This window comes from Rhinolophus sinicus, chromosome 2 (genome assembly GCF_057876585.1).
Source record: "Rhinolophus sinicus isolate RSI-liver-muscle chromosome 2, RSI-T2T, whole genome shotgun sequence".
Classification (NCBI taxonomy): Eukaryota; Metazoa; Chordata; class Mammalia; order Chiroptera; family Rhinolophidae; genus Rhinolophus; species Rhinolophus sinicus.
Genome location: NC_142502.1, coordinates 36,101,532 through 36,122,727, shown reverse-complemented (window position 1 = coordinate 36,122,727; position 21,196 = coordinate 36,101,532). Strand labels below are relative to the sequence as shown.

The window sequence follows — 21,196 nt, the reverse complement described above, 5'->3', positions numbered from 1 at the left end:
CTAGTACCCACCTGACATTATACATATTTATCACCATATTATTGACTATATTCCCTGTGCTTTACTTTATCCACATGAGTTTTGAAACCATCAATTTTTACTTCTTAATGCCCTCATCTTTTTCACCCTGCCCCCCAACCTCCTCTCATCTATCACCTCAATAAATCTAGTACCCATCTGACACCCTACATAGTTATTATAATATTATTGACTGCATTCCTTATGCCAAAACCTACATTCCCATGACTACTTTGTAACAACCAATTTGTACTTCTTTATCCTTTTTCACCCACCCTCAAAACTCCCTCCCATCTCGCAACCATTAAAATATTCTCTGTATCTATGGCTTCATTTCTGTTTTGTTTGTTTGTTCATTTTGTTCTTTAGATTCCACATATAAGCAAAATCACATTGCATCTGTCTTTCTCTGTCTGACATACTCCACTCAGCACAACATTCTTCAGGTCCATCCATGCTGCCACAGATGGCAAGAACCCATTCCCTTCCATGGCTGAGCAATATTCTATTGTATATATGTACCACCTCCTCTTTATCCATTCATCCATCGACAGTCACCCCGGCTGCCTCTGCATCTTGGCCATTGTAAATAATGCTGCAATGAACATATACATGCACACATCCCCTCAAAGTAGCGTTTTGGGTTTCTTTGGATAACTACCCTGAAGTGGGATTACTGGGTCCTTCATTGTCTCTTTTTATAGGCTTTGTTTTAAAAGTCTATTTTGTCTGGTATAGTATGGCTATGCCATCTTTTTTTTTTTTTCAGTTCTCTTTTTTTTTTTTTTTTTTTCATTTTCATGAAGTATCTTTTCGTATCCCTTTACTTTCAGTCTCTGTGAGTCTATCAATCTGAAGTGAGCCTCTTATAAGCAGTATATATAAGCGTCTTGTTTTCTTATCCATTCAGCCACCCTATCTTTTGATTGGAGAATATAATCCATTTACATTTAAAGTAATTGTTGATAGATATGTAGTTATTGCCATTTTATTATTCATATTTTTTATTTTATTTTATTTTTTTCATCTTGAAGACGTCCCTCTAAAATTCCTTGTAATTCTGGTTTGGTGGTGGTGAACTCCTTTAGCTATTTCTTCTCTGGGAAGCTCTTTATCTGTCTTTCAATTCTAAATGATAGCTTTGCTGGGTAGAGTAATCTTGGTTATAGGTCCTTACTTTTCATCACTTTGAATATTGTGTGCCAGTCACTTCTGGCCTACAAAGTTTCTGTTGAGAAATAAGCTGACAGCCTTATTGGAGCTCCTTGTAAGTAACTGCTTTTCTCTTGCTGCTTTTAAGATTCTTTCTTTGTCTTTAACCTTTGGCATTTTAATTATTATGTGTCTTGGCATGTGCCTTTTAGAGTTCATCTTGTTTGGGAATCTCTGTGCTCCCTGGATTTGTATGTCTATTTCCTTCATCAGGTTAGGAAACTTTTTCATCATTATTTCTTCAAATAAGTTTTCAGTTCCTTGCTCACTCTCTTCCCCTTCTGGTACCCCTATGATGCAAATGTTGGTATGCTTGATGTTGTCTCAGATGCCCCTTAAACTATATTCACTTTTGGAGGGTTATTTCTTTTTGCTGTTCTGTTTGGGTGTTTTCTGCAACTATATCTTCTAAATCTTTGATTCAATCCTCTGCTTCATCTAATTTACTGTTGATTCCCTCTAATGTATTCTTCATTTCAGTTATTGTATTCTTTATTTCTGATGGTTCTTTTCTGTGTTTTCTGTCTGTTTTTATGTTTCCTATCTCTTTCTTGAAGTTCTCCCTGAGATCACTGAGCATCCTTATAAGCAGTGTTTGGAACTCTGTGTCTGGTAGATTGCTTGTCTTCATTTTGTTTAGTTATTTTTCCAGAGCTTTGTTCTGTTCTTTAATTTGAGATTTTTCTTTGTCTCCCCATTTTGGCTGCCTCCCTGTATTTGTTTCTATGTATTAGATATGGCTGCTATGCCTCCTGGTCTTAGTAGAGTAGACTTATGTCCTAGGTGTGCTGTGAGGCCCAGTGATGCAGTCTCCCTGGTTACCTCAGCCGGATGCTCCAGGTGTGTCCCTTGTGTAGGTTATGTGTGTTCTCTTGTTATAGTTGAACCTGTTTGCACATCAGTTGGAGGAATTCACCCTCAGGCTGACTGATTGTGAGGACTGGCTATGACTACAGTGGAGTTGCTGTTGTGCTGGGGTTGACCCAATGGAGCAGGATTTGCTTTAGCAGGGCTCTCGTGCCTGCCTAGTCTGCTCTTTGAGTGTGTCATCTTTGGGGGTGGCTGGTTGATACTCTGGCTCAGTCTGAAGCTGGGCTCCAGGGGTGCTGGTTCCTAGGGCTTTCTGGCAGGACCCCACCACAGGCCAAGTTCAGCTACAACTTGTCCCCTTCTTGGAGCCAGCTGGCATGATCCACAAAGCAATCCAGACGGCCACCACTCATGCTGGACTTGGAGGTACTTCAAGATGTCCAGCCACGAGCTAAGACTGACTGTGGCTAGTGCCATGCTTAGGGCTGTTCAGCAAGAGGTATGGGACATGCCAAAGTCATATGCTGCTTGTTTGGGATTTTTGAACTTATGAAAGATTTTAGGAAAGTCTGCAGCGTAAGCCAAGACAGGCCATTTGTACTGAAAATCTACTGGGCGGGGTCTCTGGGAATCACCTGGGTGGGGCAAACGAAGGGTGTTAGCCAGTTTGATGGAGACTCAGATATGGCAGCTGCCTGCATCTGCCCACCAGGAGGGGGAGGGCTCAACAAAGAAACAATGGCTTCCACCAGCTCCTCCATCCAGGAGAAAAGTGCCCCTCCAGTCCTCACCCTCAAGCCAGACAACTCAGTTCCTCCCCATGTATCCCAGTCTTTTGAGCTGCTGCCTCAGTGCTAGAGATTAGAGTGAGTAAGTCCATCATTGAGTGAGTCGATGTGTTGTGGGCCCTTCAAAAGGTGCACCTGGGACTGCAGCCTCCCTTGTCTCAGCCACAATCTCCACTAGTTTTCACATCCAGAAGTTATGAGGACTTCTCCTCCTGGCACTGAAACCCTGGGCTGGGGAGCCTGGTGTGGGGCTGTGACCCCTCACTACTTGGGGGTGGGGAGAGGGACCTCCACAGCTAAGATATTCCTCCTGATTTTTAATGGTCACATGTGGGTGTCAGACCAGCTCTTTCTATCAGTCTGCCCCTCCTACCAGTCTCTAGGTTGTTTCTTCTGTATGTCATTAATTGTAGGGCTTCAGTTCACCTAGACTTTCAGGCAGTGCTTAATGATAGTTGTGCTATAATTTAGTTGTAGTTTTGATGTGGTCTTGAGAGGAGGTAAGCACAGTGTTTACTTCACCATCTTGAACAGAAATTATTCAATGAATTTTTTTAAATATGCATTTTAAAGGCACAAGTAACACTGTTTAGTTTTATCTAATTGACTTTAAACTGGACTCCTCTTTGCAGTTTTGACTAGATCATTGGCAATAACTGATGTTTGAAAAAATTAGGACTACAAAAGTATATTTTCTTAAGCTTATTTTTTTAGGGGTACATATTTACATTATATTCCATAAACTTTGAAGTTTATAAAATTTTATTTTTACTACTACTTCCCATATGATCATTTTTCCCCCCATTTATTTTTCTCTTCCTCTTTTCAGTTCCTTATATTCAGCCTGAACAAATAGGATTCAATTGAAGGGAAACAGTTCTAGATACAGAGTGAGAGGAACAGCAAAAAACGTATGGGAAGCTGGGTATAGGAACGAAGTTAAAAAAAATGCCTGCTTTTGATTTTAAATTCTTTCAAAATGATAATGTGTGCATTCAGACAGCTCAGAATCTGAAAAACACCTCATACACCTCGACATTCAAACAGGTATTTATTGCATTTCTCCTACCATGTGCAAAACATTGTGCAAGATGAATGAGTCACAGTCCATGACTTCAAAAGACTTTAAAAAAATTATGTGAGGTAGGGGCGAGAAGGCAGGCACTAATCAGAAATTTATAATATGTGTGATAACTTCAATAATAGAGACATACCAGAGTGTTTTAGAGCCCAGAGGAGGAAGAATATGTAGCCTGTGGGGGTAGAAAAGGCTTCTGGGAAAAGGGTGCCCAAGTTAACCCTGACTGGATGAATAGATGTTAGCCAGGGGGAAGGGAGGGGAATGAGGACAAAAAAATCCTCAGACACAGGGGCACTATAAACAAGGCACAAGGTTGCCACTGGCTGGCTGTGCCTGCAGAGCTTTAGGATTAATGCAGGTCAACAGGGGGAAAATGAAGGGGAGGTAGACTGGGGCCGGTTCCTGGACTAGCACCGTGCGCCCTGTGAAGGGGCTTGACTTGATCCTGTAGGTGATGGGGAAGCAGTGAAGGATTAATTATAGAATGGTCATGAGTAGCTATCCTTCAAAATAATCCACCTGCAATCTGTGTAAAGAATGGATTTATAGGAAGCAAGAATGAGTACAAGAAAATCATTGAGGATGTTGTTGCAATAGTCCATGAAGAATAATTGGCAGGGTAGTGTTAGAGGGAATTTGCAAAGTGCCCTATTTCTCCTAGTGGCTAATGCGAATACTGATGTTACTTATACTCCTAGTATTTTTCACCCTTCTTGTGTCAGGTACGAAGGCCTGAGATACAGGGCTTGAAAAGGAATTATATGTATATAGTTTATATGTTTCTAGGAGCAAGATCGTTAGATTCCTATCATACAGTGTGTGGGTGCTAAGAATATTCGTACAATGCCTCAGGGCACTTAAGAAAGTTGTAAAAGACGCAAAAGTTCTCTGTAGTCATATTCCAAAAGTATGGTATGTTTCTACAACCTCTGAAAGGTGTAGTCATGCCAAGTATTTCTGTACAGTCATTTTTCTGTGCCTACAAATGTTTGCTGTAATGGTCAGTCATATTTAGGGGATGACGTTCTCAACTTGGCATTGTTCTCTAAAAGCATTAATAAAGTAATTATACACTGCATTTTGTAGTTGGTATTCCCAGGCACTAATACCTGTTGTTTGAAGTAAGGCCCTTTTGACTACCCCCTACCCCCTTTCGGTTCAGGCCATTGTTTCTCAGTCTAGTTGTGTAAGACACAGCTCCCTGGCCCATGCTGGTATTATGAGCCTTGTGCTTCCCCCCGGCTGAGGCAGTCAGTCGCTGCTCCTGGAAGCACACAGTAGCCCACAGCAGCACACAACAGCCCACGCTGACCTCAGGCTGCTCTGGCAGCCCAGCTCCAGCTGTTGTTCACAGTCTTAGCTGTAGAGAGTGTAGCACCCCCAGCCCATGTGGGAATCGAACAGGCAAGACGTTAGGAGCATGGCACTCCAACTACCTGAGCCAGTGGGCCCGGCCCCCTTTTGACTTTTAATATAAAATTGTATTGTAGAATTGGAGATTCTGCTTTTCCCAAGAAAGTCAGGGAAGTCATGGAATTTACTAGTTTTAACTCAATTGAAAACAAAAACAAACAAACAAAAAAGACAAAATGATTAAAGTTTGAGAACCTAACTAAATTTTTACCTTTTCTGATTCTTCATACATCTATATATTTTTTTAATTTACAGGAAAGAAAGTTTATCCGAGTTTCTTCTTAAACCTGTCTTAGAAATAACAACGTTTTCAATCAGGGATTTGTAAGTATACTTTTCTTCTTTGTTTAGGAAATTAGATATTGATTTTGTGGAAGACATGACTCTTTCAGTAAAACACTTGACAGGATATAGCTAAGCTATACAATCTCAGTTGGCATGCATAATTTGAATGACAGAAAAACACATAAAATCACCCCTCAAAAAACAAAAGCACACAAAAAAAACAAAGAAATCAAACTTCAATCAGAAAACCTTCGTATACTTAGCTAGTGAAGATTTGATTTATTTTTTGGCAATTTATTTTTCTTGATGTCATTTTCGTTACTTATTCCTCTTTGTGAAAATATCTGTGTTTCCACATATTTTAGAAAGTCTGTAATATCCATGGGAAGGAAAAGGAAAAGGGTGAGATGTGAACACAGGAAAGGGAAGAATTTATATTCTGTTAAAAGCTAAATGGCTTTGGACAACTTTGTATTTTCCATTAACACTTTTAGTGATTTTTTTCTTTTTTTTAATAAAGCTGGGTCTCATAATAACTAAGGTACATTCCGTTTCATCATATTTATGAAATGCCTGTTATTGTGCTAAATCCCAACTCAGTAATGGGGAATCTAGGAGACCCTTCCTGTTTCAATTTAGCAAGAGATCATGACTAGCATATCTTTTCACAAACAGACATTTTATTAGATGAATTGAGAAGAACCAATGACATTTCAAGTCTAAGGTAGTGCAATTCTAGGACTAAAGCAAAGAGTCAGCATATTGAGCTGAAGAGCATACCATAATCTAGGGCCTATGATGTAAAGACAGGTTAGGGAAGCAGAGTTAGATAACTGAAGTCTAGAGTCTGTGGGTTCCTTCCTAGATGTATAAAACCTTGGACAGCATAGTTCTGGCTGGGCTTCTCAACTATAAATATTTGTATTTGAAGGATGTTGACTAGAAATGATGACTACCTTAGATGATTTTGTGATTCCAGGAAATCCCTGAAACATTGTTGCTTAGCAGTCAATAGTTATTTTGTCTTGGTTAATATGTGGTTATTATAATGAAATTAACATTTGTTTAGTAGCTAATAAAACCAACCAACAGGAATTGTGAATATTTCTAATTAGCTTCATCAGATAAGATCTCAGTAAATTCTTTAATTAGAATGTGTACTGACCTTTTAATTACACACTCTGTAGCAATATAGGTTGCTTCTTAACTATGTGGCGTTGGTTTCTAGTTCCCTGCATCTGTTTATGAATCTTGTGGTCTGGAGCAAGTTACCTGAACTCTCTAATGCTTCAATTTGTCAGTAAAATGAGGGTGCATATGCTTATGTTACTAGGCATTTTGGTTACTCTGTTAACAGGTTTATGATGGGGATGAAATAAAATGATGACATAATACAATGTAAATAATAATGAAATAAACCTATACTGCAATCATAATTTTTTCTCTTTACTATATTGTAGCATGCATTTTAAGTTTTGTTCACATAATGACTTATTTCATTTGTCAGCATAAATAAGCTATTTTATGGATGAAGTTGGTTTTTATAAAATCACTGAAAGGATTGTTTAAATGTACATTCTTGGCCACATTCCCAGATAGTTTTAACAAGCATCTTAGATAATTCACATGAAAGTAATCTACAGGCTACACTTTGAGAAACACTAATTTCTCTTTAAAAATCATCCCCAAACAGCAGTAGTTTATTATCAGCATCACATGGGGATTTTATAAAAAATATATATTCCTAGGGCTTCCACTTCGTTGATTCTGATTTGACAGATACGAAGCAAGGGTCTGGAACTTGTGTTTTCAAAAAGTTGCCATGCTGATTTTGATATTTGCAAACCACTGCTTTACAGCCTGGCTGTATCTCTAACTTTTTATTGATAAAGCTTTTGGCTGTGCTTGCCACATATGGATGAGGGGAAATCATGATGAGTATGTGCTTCAGCTATTCCAGATCAAGTTACAGGAGTAAAAAGGATGCATTTGGATGTCTGCATTTGCATGCATTAACCAGATTCCTCACCCTTGGTTGTGTCTTGATTTAAGTAAATCCATAAATTGCAGAATTTCTGAATAAGAAAGGACTGTTGGAGACTACTGTGTCTTTCAAATCTGTTACTTCAAAAAGAGGAAACAGAGACTCAGAGATTTGCCCAAGGTCGTAGGGCAAGATCTGAGCCTCTAGCTCAATTCTATTTCCATGACAGTCAACTGGCTCTAATTCTGCCCATTTAGGAACCTGCAACCCCTGTGAAACCAGCTTCTCTAGTGCAGGCTGGTGCTTTCCTTGCAGGTGGAACCATAAAGTGTGGTCTGTGAGTCAGCTTCCCTACTTAACTGTTCAGCTGTCTGAACAGCTATCTGAAGAGCTTCTTCCTTTCCAACTCCAGTTCTCTGCCATGAATAAAAAGAAGCAGGATGATCACCGAACCAACAGAACTCACCTGGAGAGGCAGCCTATTCCACCAGTGGCACCATATTACCTTTCTGATTCTTTTTCTTAGCCAGAGCTGACCATCCCTTTTATGAAACTCCATAACTCTCAATGACAGAGCATGCCTCATTTTGTCTATCTTTTTATTCTTGCATCTTTTTTTTTTTTTCATGGTGCCACTTATGTCCTTATTTTAGTTGTCCTTATTTGGACACTATTCACCTCTGGGTGCCATTAAGTTCAACAAATATTAAGTACTATTCTGTCCCAAGAACAATCCTGGGTACCAGAGATGTTAGATGAATCTATCCTGATCCTAGTTTCAGAAGAGTTCACAGTAGCATGGGGAAGGGACTAGTATGGAAAATGCTGCAGGAGCCTTGAGCCACTTCTTAGGAGAGCCAAAGAAGGCTTTGGTGAGGAAGTGACATTGGTCTGTTTTGGGTGCCAAAGCCATAACCCACAGTATAAATTTGTAACGTTTTGAAACTACACAAAGAGAAGGTTTCTAAGACTTAGTGAAGAGTTGATACAATAGATGTTTATAAGGCAGGTGTCAGCATGATGGAGAGAAAGAGATACTGCAACATGGGGCAGGAGACCTGGGTCCCCTTCTCATGCTATCACTCCAAACCTATGTGACTGTTGGCAAATCCAGTCAGACTCTCTAGGCCTCATTTGACTACTTGTTCAATTCATTCAAATAATAAAATTCGTGTCATAAGCTGACCTGTATACTGGGATATAGTAGGTGGAGGAAGAGTGCCTCCCAGACAAAGTGCTGTCTGAATTGAGGCCTCAGTTTTGAGTAGTTGTTGACCTGGCGAAGAGAAGCTTTGGAAGGAGAGCACTCCAGCCAGGAGGTACTGAATCCATGCATTGGCCCAAACCTGGAAGTGAGGGGAAGTGTGCCTGAGAGTTACAAGTCCTGACTGGGGAGTAGTTTCTTTTAACTGCTGCATCACAGGAGCAGGAAAGAGCATCAAAAGGGACGGTGCCTGAGAAGTAAGCAGAGTGTAGATGGTGTTGTTAGGCTGAGGAACTGGGTGACGGTTTCCTGGCATAAGGACAGTGAACGAAGCGATGAGATAGTGAGATTTGCTTGGCTATGTAAAGAGTAGACCAGAGAGCAACACGACTGAGGTTGGATAATCAGCGAAGAGGGTAATGTAACCTAGGAAGACTGGTGACCTTAACTGGGGTAGTGAACGAGGGTGAACACGCACTCAGTCTACCAATGGAAGAGCTATTTAGAGAACAGCGTTTATGTGACTTGATGGTCATGCAGGGTGAGGAAGAAGGATGCCTTCTGGGTTTGACGTGTGCAACTGGGTGGATGATAATGCTATACACTGAGAAAGAAAACCCAGGAGGAGGAACAGGTCTCAAAAGGAAGACGAAGCTCTCTAACACGAGGGGATGAGACCAGCTGATCTCTCCTGGGGTTCTTCAATATCAACTGGCCTTCCACATGCTGAGAATATCACACACACTGTCATACTTAATCTTCGCAACTGTGGGAGGTATTACTATTATCGGCCCTCAAAAGGTGTGGAAGCTCAGGCTCTCAGAGCTCAATGCTTTGCCTAAGGTCCCTTAGCTGAAAAGCAGTGGAGCCAAAAGTTCCAACCAGAATTCTAAGCAGGTGTATTTCATTCTACTGCACCCATACCTTCTATTATATCACTCTGCTTTCCTTTTAGCTCTGACACATCTAATTCTGTGAAAATAGGTCACTTGTAGAACACAGATAACTTTAGACTTTATGGAATATTAAATTGAAGGCATAAACTCTACCTGCTAATTTATCATTATCTCTCACTTGGAATACTGCCATGGCCTCCAAACTCATCTCGTGAATCTAGTCTTCTTCTTTGCCAAATATATCCCATTTGCTGCAACCAAAGTGATCTTTTTAAAGTTCAATTTTGATCACCACAATATAGACTGAAAACCTGCAATGTCTTCCCATTGCTGTTGGGATAGACCAAATCCTTAACACGCCTCAATGATATATCCTGCAGCTGATCCTCTTCATCTTACACCATTTTCTACTTCTCTGTGCTCTGGCCACACTGGCTTTCCTTCAGTCCTTGAAATGTCCTGTGCTCTTCTCCTCTGTATGAGATATTCGTTTCTGTCTCATACCAGCTAGCTCCTTTTGCTCTTTCATATCTCAGCTTATATTGTGAATGATTCAAGTTCAGACACACTCACATAACACCTTAAAAGTTTTCATTTAAGATTTACCATAGTTTGTATTTATACGTAGATTTACGTGGGCTATGTTTTTTTCTCACCTATTAGATTCCATAAAAGCAGCCATATAACTGTTTTGCCATGCATGTAATTGGTACTCAATACTTTCCAAGTGAATAATAGAATTATAAATGAATGAAGGTGATTCTGGATTAACTAATTTATATCTGATTATTTATTTGGTATATTTCTGTTTAGAACTGAAAAATGAACATTTTCTTTTGTTCCTATAAAATAAACTGAGTTTTAGACCTATACAATATTGGTTTTTAATACCTCAATGATACAGTACTTCTTCTGGTATTATATTGTAATTATTTTTCCTTTCCTGAAGTCAGTTTTGTTTTGCTCAATAAGTGAAGCTAATTTCAACAGCATAGGGGTAATTATTGAATTGACATTTTTTTTTTAATTAAACCAATTAAACCAAAGCAATTAAAACTTGGAAATGGCAACTATAAAAGAACAATAAATATATCATCATTCAGTGTACCAATGAAGGATGGAAATGTGTTATAATTTATTTTTAAATGTCACATCTTTATTGCTAATTAAATGAAACTTTTTGATCCCAGCCTTGCCGAAAATAATTTAGAATTTTCAGTATTGAAATTTCATTTGTTTCCTTTCAAGGATGATTCTCTGCCATGTGACTGTCATAGTCTCACAAATGAGGCTTGGATAAGGCCTAGGGAAGGATGTCACTAAGGTCTCAGCCCAAGCTCTAAAGTGGAAGTGGGCTGTCAATGCTCTAAATTGGCTCCCAAGATGCTGGACTGAACAAATGATTGGACTGTGGGATGTAATCTAGTTGAGAGATTTCTGCATTCTATTTTCCAGATATATTGCTGAGACTCCCACCCCTCGCACCCGTGCCCTGGAACCGTCTACTGAACATTGACCATCAAAGTTATCTAACCTTTCAATATCTGAGAGCCAACTGAGGGAGTAGGATTAGATGAATGTTAAACAATTTTTCTTTTCTTTTTTTTTTTTTTAGTTTGAATAGTCTATAATTCTAAATGGACGAAGGATGGAATTAGAAAGAGGTGGAGGACGGCTTATATGTTGGAGATTAAAATTATGGTTGTTACAGGGGCAGGGTGCTGGCCACTAGGGCCATGATTTAGGATGTAGTCCAGTATTTGCCAACATGGGGATTCTGGTCTCCTTAGATTCTGTAGAATTCTTAAAGGTGTCCATAAAGCCATTTATCTGTGTCTAAATAATGTCACATACCATATATACTACTGGTTTTCAAATGTATATAGATCATTATTATACAAAGGAGAATTAGTTTCTTTAAAGTACTTATTTCATAGTAATTTTTTATTTGTTTTGTGGGTTTTAATCAACAGATATCTAAAAAAATCTAGGTTCTTCAACTTTGTGGGATCATCTTGCCATTAAACCTCAATAATTGTACTTATAGCTCTCATATGACAGGGAACACAATGTTTTGTTTTGTTTTTCCCACACTTAGTGTTTCTGAGAATCCTCAGAATGAATTTTTCCTGAGTACTACATGCCACTTGGTCTGGTATGATGCTCTGGTCTCTTGCTCAACATTTCCAGCTGTCTCCTAAAGCTTTTTGCTGCTGCTACAGCTCTCTTTAGTCTACATCACCTTAAGATTGTCCTCAGAGTCTTCCCTTTGTTGCCTGAAACAGCGATATCACTTAAATGGTTGTGGTGCATAGTAAACATTACCAAAAACGTGAGGATAATATGATAGAATTATAGTGCAGAAAAGGGAAACCTAGAATTGGATATTCAACGTCATTCCTAATAGAGGCCATTAATTATGCCCATTAACAGAGGTCTCCCTACTGGTTGGCTCTTTCCTTAGTATCCAGCCTGTCACCAGGTTTCAGGTGTCTACCCACCTTCCACAGGCAAGGTGGCTTCAATCTTGACCTACCTCCCTGGAATCTAGGCTAAAATCCTTCTCCCTACATATAAATCAATCAATATATGCTATGATTGTTATATTCTGGCAGTTATGCGATGAATACAACTTTTAAATTGTAACAACAAGTAACTGTTATTGTCTGAATCTCATCATTCCAAAGTGGGATTCTCATTTAACCAAGCCTCCTCCACGCTAACAATCTATTCCTTTTTTTTTTTAAATTTAATTTTATTAAATTTATTGGGGTGACAATTGTTAGTAAAATTACATAGATTTCAGGTGTACAATTCTGTATTACATCATTTATAAATCCCATTGTGTGTTCATCACCCAGAGTCAGTTCTCCTTCCATCACCATATATTCGATCCCCCTTACCCTCATCTCCCACCCCCCACCCCCCCATCCCCTTATTCCTAAGTAAGAGAGCTTTGCTGATCAAAGGAGTGAATGATTTTTTGTTTGTTTGTTTTTCATAAAACCTTAGGAGAACACAGCACAGACTGACTTCTAAGCAGGGCTCAAGTTAATAATATATGGACATGTCTTTCCCTAATAGACTTTACAATCAGAAAACTTCCCCTAAGCACATGAAGGCCTGGCAGAGGTCTACCTTTTTCTCTCACTCGCCTACCCCAGAGACTGGGCCTTTTCCCTTTACAAATTACATCCACCATGTCCACAAGTGATCTTACGTTAAAAAGTGAATTTATCCTTGAAAAAATTAGGAACCACCATTATTGTGGAATAAGTACTGGTCCAGATGTTCAGTAACTTGATATCTGCACTTAATTCTGAAATTAATGAGATAACCATCATACCAACAATCTGTTCTTTTCCTCATCTTTAAAATCAGGTTTGCTTTGTTTATTTGTTTATTAATATGCTAATGCCTAAAGTTCCTTCTACCTCTAAAATTCTCAGGTATCTCCAAGTTACCTATGGATTGTCAATTTTTTTGTTTTACTTTGGACTGTCTTTAATGGCATTGATTAGTTTGACTTTGCATCAATTCCGTTAAATTGTAAAATAGGAAAAAGGTCAGATAGATATTTGAGTGTCTTGTGCAAAACATTACATCTCCGTCTTAAAAATTAGCCTGTTGAAATATTTTTATATATTTTAAATGCATAAAACACAGTTATTAATCTTCACTCAGTTACTGAACTTCACAGGTCATTAAAAATGTGTTGTGAAAAGTTAGAATTAGGAGTTGAATCATATGTTTCCATCCCTACCCTTTATTTTAAAAATGGAAATTACCACTAAAATAAATTAAAGGGAGAGAGTGTGCCAGAGTGCAGATAATATTTTAAAATTGCAGTTTTTAAAAGACTAAGAATTCTATTTCCAGTTACAATTACTACTATGTATATGAGAAATAGAGATGAGAACGATTCAACATATGTTTCCCAGATACAGCTGGGAGGGAAGTTATAGAAATTATTAAAAGAAAGATGATTCTTAGGTTCAAAAGAGTTTAACTCATGCCTAAACACAGCAGCAAAATGGCCATTCAGCTTGGCCTCAATTGAACAAATCCTTCCAAAAAGAAAAAAAAAAAAATCAGTGAAAATATTCTGCTATGACTGGGCTAGTTTATCTTAAATTAAAGATACATTAAAGAAATACGACATTTTAAGACTACAGAAATACTTCTGATTTAGAATTTACTGTGAAACAGGTTTTGAATTTTAATATTGGCAATTAACAATACCTTAACATACAAAAACTATTCAAATTAACAGAGGATAAGCATCTCTGCTTTCTTTCCATGCTCCATTAAGGATTTGCTGGAGAAAGTGACACACACAAATAGGTTAAGCCACAAAAAAGAACATTTGTTTTGTTTTTCATTATTTTCACAACCATAATTGGGGCTTCTGAAAATGCCAGAAAGCTCTTCTTTCTGCACCATGTAATGTATGACTATTGTCACTGTCCTGCAGATCCCCAAATACAAGGCTTTGAAGTTTCCTGAGAAACCTCAGTACTCTAGGCTATAGCTTGGAATTTAAGGGTCGCCTCCTCTGAGACTAAAAGTTGCAGGGACAATTGCCTGGTAACCCAAGGGTAACTTGAACCAGACCACTCTTCATTCAAAAGAAACAAGAGCTATCAGCTATCATATACATACTGACTAGATTTTTCTTTCAGCTCACACTTTTTAGTGCAAGTAAATATATATGTTCATTTTCTCCATCTAGCTCAGAAAATTCTTAGTTTTGAGGTTATTCCAATGGATACACCTAATCTATAAGTCTTAAAAGTAAATCCAATTGGCTTTTAAATAGTTATAAATGAATTAGAATATGCTTTGATCACTTCTTTCCTCATTAGTTCCTGGCTATTTTTGATGAATGTTTGGGAAATTTAGGTGGGTTTGATTGAAGCAGATTTGTGTGTTTAAGGTAAGAGGAGCGAAAGAGGTGACAGCTAAAAGCTACTTAATTAATAGAAAGAAAACTATATAAACCTGCCTACCCTGCCAATGGAAAACAAAGGGATACTTCAGTTATTGAGGGAACATTATGTGAAAGGGACTAGGGCTACTGAGGCTCAAAGAGGTTAGGAAATCTGCCCAGTGTTGTGCAGTTGGGATGCTGGGAACACAGGTTTGACTCCAACACCCCCACCAATCTTAAAAATAGGCAGAAGATAAAATGCTGATAATTCAGGTCAATGCCCCATCTTTCCTAAATAGCACTCCTTTTTCCATAGCTAATTTGTGGAAATGCCACTGTTACGGATTTGCTTGTTTGGTCTAAGACTGTCTGGAGTTTTCCTTGTAGGGAACCACACATAGAGCATACTCCTGCGAATGAATGAATTGAATGTTTTCCAAGAGCTGGTTTGGCTAGGATGAAGAGGAAGAGAGCATTGGGAGGTCCACGGAAGCAGGGGTGGGGGGACTGAGAAGGGAGCAAGAGGAGATTGATGAAGGAAGACAGTGAAGGGTGCAAAGGGCTAGGAGTCTGCAACGGACCACAGGCTGAGCTTATTGTTGTAAGGAAGTTGTGCTCTAAAATGTGTTCTAAAGTGATCACGCAGTGTTGTCTCCTTTACTTCATTGCTTTTGTATATTCATTCTCACTATTTGTCCTATTACCAACAACTGGTCTAGATAGATCGCATTTTGAAAATTGTTTCTGATTTTTTTATTTGAAAATGAACATCTATGACTGTAGTAAAAAAAAAAAAAAAAAATATATATATATATATATATATATATATATATATATATATATATATATCTCACCATCATGTTGTATACCTAAAATGTATCCAATTTTTGTTTTAAAAATTAATACATAAAATGTGAAAAAAATGACCATCTATAAATGATGCCCACCCTTCCAAATATTAGGTGAATTAAATGAGACTTTCAATCATGCTTTTTTCTTAGTTCATTTTTTTTACAATCTCTTTGAGATACCCATAGAGAGCTTAGTCAATACGATCCGGGATCTTCTGGCATCTCAGGCTGACTCTCCAGGGTAAACAAGCTTTGGTGAGCAATTCTTTCTGCTATTTTTAATGTATCCTTGATTCCTTTCTTCTTCACCTACTCCTGCTAGTGAGCATCTTTGACAATGTCTGTAATTATGCTAATATTTTATTATTACAAACAAGATCAGCTTTTTAGTATTTGTTTCAGTTGTTGTAATTATGATGGATTTGGGGGAATTTATCTAACTAAATTCTTCAGCACCCTTAATCAAATGTCAAAGGATAACAATGAAAAATCTGATGTGACATGGGTCAGCGTGGCAGGATGACTTGGAAGGTCTGGGTTCAGACATATCGCTGACCTAGGGAATTAATGTGGCAATGCTTAATGTGACAACAGAGCTCTTTTATCAAGTTTGATGACATAAGCTTCCTATCCATACGGACAGGATCTACAGATGATGTGGATTGCAGTGTCAGATCGATGTGAAGTTCATTTGGAAAGCACTCATTGAACACCTACTTTCCACTGTCTACAGTTCAAACCTATTTGTTCAAACCCAGGGGGTTTAGTCTTACCTGGGGGTAAAACACGTCACTCACATAGAATGTTTGGTGAACAACATATTAAACTGATTTAGTGGTGAATTTCATGGTGTGTTAACAGAGTGAAAGGTGAAAAAGCCCAGGGGATGACTGATGTAGCCAAGTCCGCAGTATATGTCCTGATAGAGCGGGTCTGGACAAAGTTAATTTTGTGATTTATTTAATTTTTAATTTACTACAAAGAAGTTTTTAATAAGGTCTGAAATTGGATGAGTAGCTCTCCAAGGCTGTGTGCATGCATTTGGTATATTTTGCTAAAACGACCAGTAAATAGTCCGTTTTGGGGGGATGATATGCTCTTAGACCCTGAAGCAACATAATTTATGACTTTATGTTTTTCTCAGCATATAATTAGAGAAAAATGGAGGCGAATCTGACCTAACTTTAACTCCAATTCATCTATTTTCAAACTTGCATAACAACAATCTCCTAGGGTGTTTGTAATATATATGGTGTCAAACCCCCTGAATCGGAGGCTCTAGGGAAGGCAGCAGGGGTCTGTATTGTTTACAGACTGCCCAGATGAGCCTTGTGATCAAGCAAGTTTGGGAAACACTGCTCTGGTTCATTTGGAATAAAATTAATTTCAGTAAATAGGCTTTTTACCCACTCTTCCTCTCTCTCTTCCTTTATCTATTTCTCTCCTCCACCATTAAATTTTTTAAAAATCATAGGAAGAAGTAATTTGCTTAAAATCACCCTGTTCGTCTCCAGGCAGGCATAGGTGAGATATAATTTTCTCAGAGACCTCATTTTTTTGTCTTCTCCTTTCCACATTTAATCAAGTGTTAGGGTGAAAAATCTGGTTCTTCTCTGTAGAGTGGCTCGTAAGACAGAAGAGGAATTAATTTACACTGCCTTGTGTCAGGATGTAATATGTTCGCAAAGCTATAAAAAGGAAATATCCAAACCTTATATAAAAGAAAAAAATTGAAAGAGGTCACTGGTAGAGCAGATGGATGAAGCAGTGTGCCTGATCATTTAGCAGCTACTGAGCTAAAAGGACAGTTGGGCCAAGGTGTTCATAGGTAGGGCAGCTTGGAGATGGTCACCAAATTGTAATCGTGGTTTTCAAGAGGAAAGTTCAGAATATTACAGTAAAATTCATATTTATGTGTCTGACTGTATAAAAATGACTAACAAATTTGGTAAATACAGTGCCGTCAACTGTCAGGTATCCCCAGGGAATCTAATAGTGGACTTCTTTTGCTGCATTCTTTGGGACCTCTTTCCTTTGTTATCAGAAAATGCCTTTTCATTAAACACAAACTTATTTTCATATTTTAACAAAAACTTCAAAGATAAAGTGCAACAATCAGTCAATTAATAAAGTCTAACATTAAACCAAAAAAATCTTGAAACAAAAGTTTATATTAATACTTCACTATTTTCAATAAATTCTGCTAATTGTGACATAGAAGATAAGTTAGAAGGTAAAACTAACATACCAGAAGATAACCATAATTAAATTATAGATAAGATTATACCACCAGTAATAGGATTTTGCTTCCATTTTATTCTGTGAAAGAATTTTAAGGCTTCTGAATATGTATGGTCACATATTATGTAATTATACTGTCTATGTATATTATATAATAGTTAATGAGAATTATAAAGAGCAAAAGCAATTTTTAATCAAAGTTGTGCATATTATTTCAATCATATGATCTTCCTTTTTAAGATTCAAAATTGAATTAAAGTTTTCATATCAGATACATATTTGAGCAATGTTTGAGTTTGGCTCAACATTGTGAAGAGTATATGGTTCAAAGAAAGAAAATATTCTTGCTGAAGTGATTTATGCATATGGTAGATAGCAGAGCAGGTGAATTTTAGGTGGCATCTGGGTCCCTAACTTTATTCCTATGTATTACTATACTATTTTAGTCTCTTCCAAATTTATAAGGGCCAATGACTCTAGAATGGAGGAAATGTAATAAAATGATTAAAATCACACATTTTGGAATCACACAAAACAGGGCTTACATCCTAATTTAGTGCAAGTTCCTAATACCAGGAAGACTTAATTTTAGTCATCTCATTTGAATTATGCAGATGATAATCCCCCCAACTTCATAGCTCAGACATTTGTGGTAAGGATTAAATAAAATAATGTATATCAGGCAATGTACTACCTAGCTAAATAATGGCTCACTTAAGAGTAGTTGTCTTAAATGTGTGTAGCTGATAATTATTTTAAGTATCAGCTAAGATTCTCTTTACTCCTTTATACTTCCTTTAATGCTTTCTCTAGACACTCTTCACTGAGGAATGGAGCCCATAATCTACAACTAAAGTTAGTTAACTTTCTGATCGGTTTTTCAAATGCAAACAAAGAGCTATAGTCTTGAAAGTCAAAGTTGTCTCTGAAAATATGCTGACTTTTTGAGAGAAAATATTTTTTGAACTACCTCAGACTGGAGAACTGAGAACAAATCTTAGAGTGGGAAAAAAGTATGTGATGACAGTAGGAGTTTTATGTTTCTTGAAGGGCATTGAATCATTGACTAGCTATTGGGAGAAGACTTCAAGATGTGATAAGGCCCTGGGCATTGTCTGAGTTTCCTGGAAGGTGCCTAGGACACCACCTCACTGGGCTGAGCCAGAAGGGGATTAAATAATAGAAATTGAAATGGGATTAGGAAATCCAAGTGTAGAGAGGACTTTCCTTCATTTCCAGGAAAACTGAGCATCTTAAAGAAGATCCATGTCTAGGATCTAGGGTTATCCCTAGAAAGAGCAAGAAGCAGTGGTTAAGAGAAGTGCCTCAGCAGATGGACCTGAGTGACACCTCAGGACTTCCCAGGAGTACAGGAAAGTGACTGAAATGACATCAAGAAGGGCAAAGAGTGGTTTAAATAGTCCATGGGCGTGGCTGAAAACACAACACCTGACACTGGATAGGTGCAATCCGATGAGATTGACAGCAATTTATTAGCCATGCATATTTACAGCCTTGGGGAGGTGGACCCCATGCAGAGCCATGCTGGGCTGTACTTGGGAACAGAGTGACAGCCAGGGCTGTGGGAGACAGGCTTTAGAACTAAGAGGGTGGGGTGCCTCTTGGTTCCTGTGGGAGAATATGATTGGCTTGTTTGAGTAATTCTGTAGGCAGGCAGGGAACTGAAACCTGCTGCTCAGAGATGAGTGTGAATTGTACTGGGTGCCTTTGATAAGGAGGGTTGTTTGGCTAAAAGACCTTATCCATGGGAACAGAGTGGGGAGGGGAACTTGGGTTATGCTATTCGAGGCATATTTTATCAAATGCCAAGGTACCATGTAATACCAATCTTTAATGTTTGGCCTTATGACACAATTGACCCCTTGAAATGTTGACATCAATTTAAACTGAGATGACTGAGACTTTTAAGGAACAAAATCAGCATCTGACCTAGAGGGAGAGGGCTACACAGTGAGGTGGTTGTCAAAAACACGAACTTTAGAGGTGTCCCTATTTAAAGCCAGTCAAGGCAATTGAGAGATGTGTGTGGCATTGGTGTAGAGAGTGGGTATCCCCAGGGGGTGGGTGTGAGTGTTCCACTTTGTGACTTAAATAGGAATTATTTGAGGAATCTATTAAGCCTCTCAATTAAACTAGCTGCCTGGAGTTGACTGTCTGGGGCCCCCATGGGAGGTGGAAGTCTGATTGAATGCCTTCTTCAAAAGCCCAGCGCTGTGTATACTGAGAAGTAAGAGGGGTGACTTGGTCACTATCAGTAGTGTCTAGATACAGAATATCCTGGAGGGGCCTTAGTCTATATAGAGAAATCTGTTACCCTGATTTATATTTTGGGTATCTGTGAAGGAGGAGATTCTCAGAGTTCTTTACCCTAAAGAGGGGAACTCTTAGGTAATGGCCTAAGAATTTGAAAAAATGTACAGATGGGGCCAATTGTTGATTGCCTGAGGTGTGCCAATTGTGCTGACCCCTGGGTTTTCTCCTTTGTCAGGGGCGTTCTGCTTGAGGGATGAAAAGCAGCAGCTCTCCACTGAGTTCCATCATGTATGATTGTGATGATAGCATCGGTAATATGTGTAAACTCCCATTGCTGCTCGCTCATTTGACATAGGGGCTCCCCAGGTAGCCTTGGACTCTAGGAGAGGGGTGAGTGTCAGGGGACTGAGGAAGGGGAGGCCACATCCTCCTGCAGGTGGAATATGCCAGAGGGCCCAAATCTGACTCCATTCTGCAGAAAGGAGGACTCAGGAACCCTGCCGAGCTATTAAGATGCTGCTTCAGTAACTCAAGGCATAATGGGGAGCTGGGTACAGAGGATCTGAGGCTCAAGGTTTGTGAGAGCCTGTCTTTCCAGAAGAGGCTAGTATGTGGCCAGAAATCAGATGTATAGCGCAAGGCCAAGGAAGGCAGCTTCTTGCATTAGAAGCCTTTGGGGAACTCATGGCCATGACAGGCGGTCCAGAGACGCCAGGAAATGTGAGACGAGGTTATTGAAGCCTCTACAGTAAAGAGGTTTCTGAGGGCACAAACTAGAGTGCTTGTTGACTTAAACTTGGACAGATTTCCAGAGCCTTTTTTGTTGGGCTAATTTTTAAGTATCAGCATCCATGACATTAAGTAAAATTGGTAAATGAGGAGTATGTTGCCTCCAGAATTCATAAGGGACTGAAAGATGTTGGACTTGTATCAGACCTTGTGAGTCAGTGTCTGAGTTTTGGCAGTGTAAGGGATGGAGCGACCCTTAGTTTACCAAGTACCTTTCAGGAATTCAATGGAGGTGGGAAGGCCTTGCACTGCGTGGGACAATGGTCAGTCCCCTTTTTGTGAGCTCCTTTTTGAGTACTTGTATGACCTTAATGAGTATGTCAGACAAATCTCTTCAGTGAAGGATGTCATCAGTATAATGTCATACCTGTGCTCCTGAAGAAAGTTCATATAGTTAAGATCTTGCCTGTAAAGATTACC

At 38.7% G+C, this 21,196-nt stretch overlaps 1 protein-coding gene across 6 annotated transcripts in view; it reads left to right on the top strand.

Annotated features, from left to right (window-relative positions):
- PKIB (cAMP-dependent protein kinase inhibitor beta) overlaps positions 1–21,196 on the top strand; it is a 98,344-nt gene that overhangs the window by 56,488 nt on the left and 20,660 nt on the right. For 4 of the 6 annotated variants that reach the window (XM_074333508.2, XM_019740965.3, XM_019740964.3 and 1 more), the window contains one exon: positions 5,578–5,646. The exons of the other annotated variants lie outside the window; for them this stretch is intronic. The gene's annotated coding sequence lies outside the window, so the exon portion shown is untranslated. The remainder of the gene's footprint in view (positions 1–5,577; positions 5,647–21,196) is intronic. 6 annotated transcript variants of the gene reach the window in all.